Source organism: Aythya marila (genome assembly GCF_965140915.1).
Source record: "Aythya marila genome assembly, chromosome: 34".
NCBI classification, from domain to species: domain Eukaryota; kingdom Metazoa; phylum Chordata; class Aves; order Anseriformes; family Anatidae; genus Aythya; species Aythya marila.
The window spans coordinates 968,656-977,376 of NC_139075.1; positions in this window are offsets into that span (position 1 = coordinate 968,656).

Below are 8,721 nucleotides of genomic sequence, written 5' to 3' on the forward strand. Positions count from 1 at the left end.
CTGGAGGCTTGTGCTGTGAAACATGCATGCACGGGCCTGAAGGAAGGTGTGGGACATGTGTGTTGATTGGGGTTGGAGAGGTGAGGGAATTTCCTTGCAGTAACGAGCCTGAAACCCACATCCCTTCCTGCACTGCCTCCAAGCAGGTCTTGCTGAGTTTTCACCCCATGTTCTTTTCCCCTGTTGCCTCCATGCAGCCTTGCAGCCTCACGTCTGCCAGCTGAGCAGCTCCTCTCCTGCCTGCACCCATCTTATCCCAGAGTCCCCCGCTGCACACCAAGGTCCCAGATGTCAGCACTGGGAGCTGCAGAGAAGGGACACCTTGGCTCCTTCCAGGTCTGTGCAGGAGTTGCTGTGGGAAGTCTAAAACCCTGATCAAGGCTGGGGATGAGCTGTGGGTGTGGGGGCCAGCCATGCTGAGACCCCATCCCCACCTGCCCTACAGCTGGATGTCCCCGTGCACAATGTCCCTGCTCAGGGCTGTCTCCTGGGCATGGCGTGATGACAACCAGAATCCCCGGCAAAGGAATGGATGGGTGTGGGGTGGAGACAGACAGACATGGCCAACCCCTGGACCTGTGCATGGCCTCAGACACCCTCAGATCTCAGGCACTTTTCCATGCCCCTTCTGCCAGGGCAATGTCAGTAGGTTAGGGGAACTCTTGTGTGTCAGGGCAAAGGGAACAGCAGCTCCCTCACAGGAAACATGGCCCCACATAACAGTCGTAGGTCAACTCTCCAAGCTCTGCTCACTGGCTTCCCTCTCAAGGGAAGGGCCCTGCCACGTATCCTGCTTCACCCATTGCTTTTGTTGAGTGCCCACTGTTATTTCTGTCCTCTCACACACCGCAGCACGCTCTGTTTTTCTGTTTTTACCTGTATCTCAGGGGCAGCATCCTCCTTGCAAAGCCCTCCTGCCTCTTGTGCCCATTGCGTTTTACCTTCTCCTGACCAGGTCACTCCGCTTTTCTTCGATTTCCATACAAATAGTTGTGCCAAGGGGAATCCTGCACCAAGATCAAAGTGACTTCAGAGCTCTGTGGCGGTTGCCAAGGCTGTGGGCAGATCTCTCCTTCATCCTGTTGGTGAATCATCCTATGAAGAACACTCAGGGAGTCTCAGCTGGGGCCATACTGCTGCCAGCACAGCACTGTGGGAGCCATCTGCACCCACTGCTCTTCAACTCTCTTCGGCATGACTGCCCATCACTCTTCTGTTTACACTTAGAGGATCATGGGCTCATAACTCTGACAGCCTAGCTCCCAAAGTCCAGAGGATGACCTCGGCTTTCTCCTGGTCTTTCCTGCCAGAGGCTCCTGGCCAGGCCTTGTTCCCCGCCTGCAGTGAAGCACCAGAGGGACAGCCGGGCCTGTGCGCATGGGCCCAAGGGCTCCCACCACAGCCTTTTGGACATCCACTTCATCTCTTCCCACTTCAAAGTGCTCTTTCACAGTACTCGATAGGGAGGGCTCAGAAGTTCACTACAACCTGCAATATGCCTTCTCCAGAAACCCACAAGGCCAAGGAAAACTTGTGGTTCTTTCTTGTTAGCTGGTGGGCACACAGTTCTTACCTCATTGACCTCACTCACTGCGGAGCAGCAATGTCCGCCTTGCCATTTTGCAGTCCAGTTTCACATTTCCTGGGCAGGTCCCTTGATCTTGCTCTGCTCAATAGCAAAACCAGCATTCAGGAGAATTTGAATGACTTTCTTCCCTTTCTCAAGAATTCCTCTGCTTTGCTGCCCCATGTGAGGATGCCATCAATGCACTTCAGGTGCTCAAGGGCTTCACCTTGTTCCACAGCCATCTGCATTTCTCCATGGCAAATGGCAGAGCTGCTTTTGCGTCCCTGGCACCATCCATTGCAGGTGTGCTGGACGCCTGCCAAGGGAAAATAACCTGTGGCCTGCACTCTGATGCTGTATTGGGGTTCCATGGCTAGGGTTTGGTAGCAGGGGTCTGCAGCAGTGGTCTTGCTGAGAAGCCCAGAAGCTGCCTCCTATTTGAAAAGGGCCAGTGTCAGACTGCTCCAAGGGACCTGCTGCAGGCCAAAGATGAGCCAAAAATTGATGTTGACTGTACCTCTATGAGAGCATATTTACGGAGGAAAGAAAACCTGTTGGACATCAACAGGTGGCAGAGGGAGGAGTGAGAACCAGCTGTGCAGGCACCAAGGTCAGTGCAGCAGGAGGGCAGGAGGTGCTCCAGACATGCAGCACAAGTTCCCCTGCGGCCTGTGGAGAGGCCCCTGGTGGAGCAGGCTGTCCCCCTGCACCCATGGGTCCCACATGGTGCAGAACTCCTTGTTGCAGCCCGTGGAGGAGCCCTCGGTGGAGCAGGTGGCTGTGTCCTGGAGGAGGCTGTGGCCCATGGAGAGGCTCTGCAGGAGCAGGCCCCAGGCTGGATCTTCAGCCCATGGAGAGGAGCCCACGCAGAACCAGGTGGTCTCGTGTTGTCTTAAGGGGTGTAGCTGATTAACCGTTATGGGTCTGGTCGGATTCATGGTACTGAACTATCACAATCACAGATTTACCAATACCGCATTAACCATTAGGCACCTGGTTGGATTTAGAGCACTGAACTACCATGGTAGTTCACCAAAAACGTATAACCACCCTTAGTGTAGTTGTGTTTAATGAGAACTATTGTAATAAATGACTAAGTACCAAGTAGGATTACAATATTTACAACTTATTTAATGGATAGAGGTAAGCAAACATTGCTGGGTGCGCTGGGAGTCTCTGCTCCACCAAGACGCACACCACTTACTTCAGGCATCTGTTTTTTATGCTCCTAGGCTCCTATATATTCACTACTACTTTGAGAAAAGGCAGGGTTATTATAATTAGTTCCCAGAATTCGAACCCTCCTACTGGCGCATGTGTATCAGTCTCCGGTGGTCCCTCTGGGGGTCTCTTGTGCTGAAGGCTTGTAGTCTTCCTCCTAGGCATTTTTTCTTGTCCTTCTCCTTTGTCTATCTTGGCCATATGTCAGAGACTTTTTCAGCATCCCCTGCAAGCTTAGTCTTTTAGTCGTCCTTCAACTTTCCCCTTCTCTTAAATCTCCTGGCCAGATACCAAAGACTTGCATAGTGTCCCATGCAATAGTCATCATAGGTAGCAGTTATTCTGAAATCCCGTTGTTCTCTTATCCCATATTCACACAAATTACTGGAACATTCCTTTGTAAGATACAAGAGCTATATGCATTAACCACCCTGTTTTTCTTAGACTTGTAGTTATACAAGAGTATGAAAGACAGAAGGTCACATTTCATCATATCATGTGGCCCGAGGATTGTTCCATATTGACACGAATCAGATGAACACATTTCACACTATCATGGGTAGGAACAATGCATTCAAGTGTGATTTATTACAGCAACAGGTACATAGGTTCTTTGGATTGCCAGCCATAGTTACTGTCTGCAAAAGCAAGCTAGCATGCCTGAAATACGCAGGTGACACAGGTGCGCAGCCTGGAAATTAATGCGTTAAAAGGCACAAAGACTCTATAGAGATTTCAAAGTTTCCATGGAGACACACAGTATAACCAAGTGTTCAAATCTCACCCAAAGGCCTCCCAATGGGGGCAGAGGGTGGAAGAGAGGCTCAGCCCATCAACTGATCCCAGGAGTCAGGAGGTCCTTAGGATGGTGTATTCCCTCGGGGTGATATCTCTCCTTACAGTGGTGTCTTCCCCAACATCCCCTCTCTCTTAGGCCAATTAATATTATTTTCTATTTTTTAGGTGGAGCTTGAGTGACTCTAGTCAAGCCTATCTTAGTTATGATTGGTGAAAAGTTATGCTGTCTCCGTTTAAAGTAATAGGCTCTCAGAAACTCACAGTGAATGCTCAGTGAGGGGTAGTTGCACATTGGAGGCACCACCTTGGGCACAGCGAGGTGCTGGAGTTATGCAGGAGCTGCAGAGCATGGCTGCCTGGGGGTGCAGCTGTGAATTCATCCCCTCGTGTTCTCCCGGTATGCAGAGGAGGATCCCGCGATGGCAATGTGATTCTGTGGGCAGGGGGCAAAGCAACGTGGGTGCTGGTGTTGAACGCAGCTAGGAGGGTGCACGATGCAGTGGCAATCCTTGATATGAGCAGAGAGCAGGGTCTGAGCCAAGGGAAGCAGAGCAGTGGCAGTACATCCCTTGGGCATGCTGCCCCAGCTGCCTTGAACCCAACGTCAGTGGGAGCCTGGCCACGGTGGGGGTCATGCTCTGAGCATGCGGAAGCAGGCTGGGGACAACATGGAGCCCAGGGGGACATCAGAGCACCATGGGGACAGGGACGTCTCCAGGCTGCCTGGCCTCGTGGGCACCGTGGCTCCATCTCTCCAGGAGGAGGGTGATGATGGGGGCAGACAGCAGCAGGAGCAGGCTGAGGGCACAGCGCAGGATCCAGACTTCCAGGGGCATGTCTGACCCTGGGAGAGAGGAGGAACACAGTGTGGCCAAGGCAAGCCTTGGAAGACGGCTATGTTGGGAAAGACTGATGAGGAATGGCTCACCCATGGAAGGGAGCTGGGCCCTGTGTAAAGGGCTGCTGCCTGTGGGAGACATGAACACTCTGGGAGTCCCTTGACCTGTGAGTTGGGGCAATCCCAGATGCTGAGCAGACCCTAATCTCTTGTATTGCTTCCTGGAGCAAATGGCCAAAATGAACAATCAAGCTTGTGTACTTTGATTTTCATAGGTTCATAAAGTTTAGAGGGAAAGCTAGGAGCAGTAGTGGCACAGCCCGGGGTCCATCGACATCCTGAGACTATGTTTTTTATGCATTGCCCCTGCAAAGGCCCAGGTCTGCAGCAGAAGTGTTCTGCCCTCTGTCCATCCCTAGCCATTTTTGGTTGGTTTATTTTTCCAGGGAGAGGTCCCTGGATCACTGAACACTCCAATATCACTCCTTTAGCAATATGGCTCCAGCCATAGTTTTAGTGTCAGAAATATTGTCCCTTCACTCACACGTACATTACGGCTCAGCTCATAACAATTACTCTACTTGCCCTGCCATAGGCTCATCAATGTACAGGGCAGACCTTGGAGCATCCCTGGCTCATCCAGCATCCATCCACATCCCCAGAATTGCTCTCTGTGCATGGGCTCTGCACAGCCCCATGTCTGCAGCAGAGGTGGTGCTGCAGTGACAGGGGGACCTAGAGGTCCTGGGGGTGCAGGAGGGAATCACTCACCTGGGGGTACAGGAGGTGCAGGAGGGAATCACTCACCTGGGGGTGGTGGACTTGCTGGGGAACTCACCACATTGCCTGGCAGGACAAAAGGACACGCTTAGTGTCTACAATGCACACAGAGCCTTCCCAGAATGAGACTCAGCCCCATGGCCACATCCCTCCACTGACAGGCAGCACCAACCCCACGGAAGGCATAAAATGCCCGCGGCTGTTGTGCCAACTTGGGCCCCCATGGATTTGCTGTCTAAATTCCCTTGTGAGTGGTTAAGTATAGCTTGGCCAAGGTGTGCCTGCCCATTAAATATGGCAACAGCACTCTCATCTGTCTGTGATTCTGGGGGCTAGAGGATCACACAATCACAAAATGGCCACTGATGGAAGGGACCTCTGAAAGTCATGGAGTCCAGCCTTCTGCTGAGCAGGATCAGCTAGGGCAGACTGCACAGGATGGCATCCAGGTGGGTATGGAATATCTCCAGAGGAGACTCCACAGCATCTCTGGTCAGCCTGTTCCAGTGCTCTGTCACCCTCCCAGTAAAGAAATGCCCCTCATATTCAGATGGAACTTTCTGTGCTCCAATTTGAGCTCGTTGCCTCTCGCGCTTTCCCTGGACACAACCGAAGAGACACCAGCTCCATCCTCTCAACACCCTCTCTTAAGATATTTGTAGACATTGATGAGGTCTCCCCTCAGTCTCCTTTTTTTCCAGGCTAAACAAGCTCAGTTCTCTCAGCTCCAGTCCTCTGACCATCTTAGTAGCCCTACTCTAGACTGTCTCCAGGAGTTCTATGTCCCTCTTGTACTGGGGACCCCAGAATTGCACCAAAATGCTTTGTGTTCCATGCAGGGAAGTGATTCCTTCCCAGGAGCTCTCACCCAAAGAACAACTTCCCTCTCCCTTGCCATCACCACCCCACACACACCTCTCTTCAGTCACACATCCCCACGCTCAACCTCATGTAGGGAGCTGAATATGTTCTGGGTGGTCACACCAGCAGCTGCACCTTGGGGCACAGAGGGTTTTGTTTAGAGGGAGTGAGAGCTGGGGCACCCACACACTTGTGCCCATGTCCCTGGGCTGGCTCCTTGCCATGTCCTCACTGCTGTGTCCTTACACAGCTCATGACACTCATCCCACTTGCCCTGCCATAGGCTCATCAATGCACAGGGCAGACCTTGGAGCATCCCTGGCTCATCCAGCATCCATCCACATCCACAGCCCTTGCTCTCTGTGCCTGGGCCCTGCACAGAGGTGGTGCTGCAGGGACACAGGGACCCCTTGAGAACAACTCTCTCTCTCTAGGGGCTGCCTCTGAGGAGAGGGAACACTCCCATGGGGGAACCACCCCAGAGCCTGCTGCAGCACACAGCTCCAGCCTCAGCACAGCCATATGGTGGCAAGTGTCTCCGTCCCTTCTCACCCCTCCAGCCCGGGGACGTGTCTCACCAGGGACATCCAGGATGTGGCCAGCACTGAGGGCAGAGCTCCTCCTCTGTTTCTTATTCAACGTCTGGTACACACATGTAAATACATGTATTCCTGAGATTCTTGACGTGATGTTCAGGACCATGGAGTAGCTCAGCTGCCCTTGATGGGCTTTCTGGCTGTACTGCTCCTTCCCATCCTTGCAGATGATGATTCGTATTACATGTGACACCACAGGGAGAATACACTGGAGCACAACTGTGGTACCTGGCTGAGCAGAAGTTGAGTTCATTTGGAGAGCAGGAGCTGGAAGATCCCCTGGAGGAGACACAGCAGTGAAGGGCTGCCATAGGGCAGAGCTCACAGTGGTTGGGCTTCCAAGTGCCCTGGGTCTGGGAGGGAAGGACTCACGAGTACCTGGGGAGCTGCAGATGTCCTGGGAGCTCATGCTAGCAGCTGTACCAAGGGGCAGAGAGGGATTTGCTGAGAGGAGCAGTGTCCAGGCTCATCCTGATTTCCCTGCTCCCATATCCCCCCTGACCAAATCCTCACTGTTAAGCAGGCATCATCAAACCTGCATATTCTCAAGCTGTATCTCTTAGATAACCTCTTGAACAATCCCAATACCAATCCCATTTTGTATGGATTTCTTGTTCCAGGTAAGTTTCATATCTCTGTAAAGAATTCAGCAATCCTAAAGCCTCAGAGCAACACCCCCAGACAATTTATGGTGCTGGAGATGTGTGCCCCTTGCTCACATCTATATTATACTTGGAGGAAGCCATCCCCATCCTGCTTTCCCCAAAGTAACAATGCCCCACAGTGCTGAACACCTGCCCCACACACACTGTCCCCCATCCACCCCTCTGCCCACCACTGGCCTGTCCTGCCCCCAGCAGCAGCCCTCCAGCCCTCAGCCCCCACAACCAGCAATGCCCCAACTCACAGAGCACCAGCAGCAGGATGGCAGAGCCAGAAGGAGACAGCCTTGCCCAGGTCGCCTGCCCCGGCATCTTTTGGGGCGCTGCTTTTGGGGAGCAGTGTCTGCTTCGAGTTTCTGCTTTGCTCTGAACTGGGGACAGTGAGACAGCAGCTTGCGGTTCAGCTGGGAGCTCTGCTGTGGTCTTTCTGTGGCCGCCTGAGCCTGGCCCACAGCCAGAGGCTCTCATCAGTTGGTACCTTGCCTTAAGAACCTGCTATACCACTGCTTTTGTTGAGCCCCCACTGCTGTTTTCTGTCCTCTCACACACTGCAGTACACGCTAGTTTTACTTGTATGTCCCTGTAAATAGCTCCTGCACCTTGTCCCCACTTGGACTTACTCTTTTCTGAACACGTCACTCTGCTTCTCTTCAATGTCTACACAAATGATGGCATCAGGGGAATCCTGCACCAAGGCCAAAGTGACGCCAGAGCTCTGGGGCAGTTGCTGTGGGCAGATTTCTCCTTCATCCTGTTGGTGAATCAGCTTATGAAGAACTCTCAGGGAGTCTCAGCTGGGGCCATAGTGCTGCCAACACAGCACTGTGGGAGCCATCTGCACCCACACTTTGACCCTCATGAGACCACACAACAACCAGGAAAGGCAGAGGCTTTGTCCTGAAGGCACCTGAGCTCCCCCACGCTGCTCTCTCACAGTCCCCTTCCTCAAAGGAATAGGGGAGAAACTCTGGTGGAAGAAGACTTGTGCAGGCCCCGGGCCAGAGCTGCAGACTGTGGAGAGGAGCCCACGCAGGAGCAGGAGTCTGGGGGGAGCTGCTGCCCGTGGGAGACCTGTAATGGAGCAGGTCTTCAAGAGCTGCTGCCTGTGGGAATCCCATGCAGGATCAGCTTGGAAGGACGGCATCCCGGGACAGGAACCCCCCACTGGAGCAGGGGCACAGAGTGAGTGTGGAGAAGCAGCGTAGATGAAGTGTCATGGACTGACCACAGCCCCCTTTCCTCCTTTCTTTACACCTTCTGGATGGAGGAGGTGGAAGACTGGGGATTTGGGGGAACATATATATATATTTTTGTTTGCCAAATACATGTATGTTCGAATTACCAAATGCCTTCCTTGGATATGTCTGTACTATCAAATCCAGCCTTAAGGAATGCCAT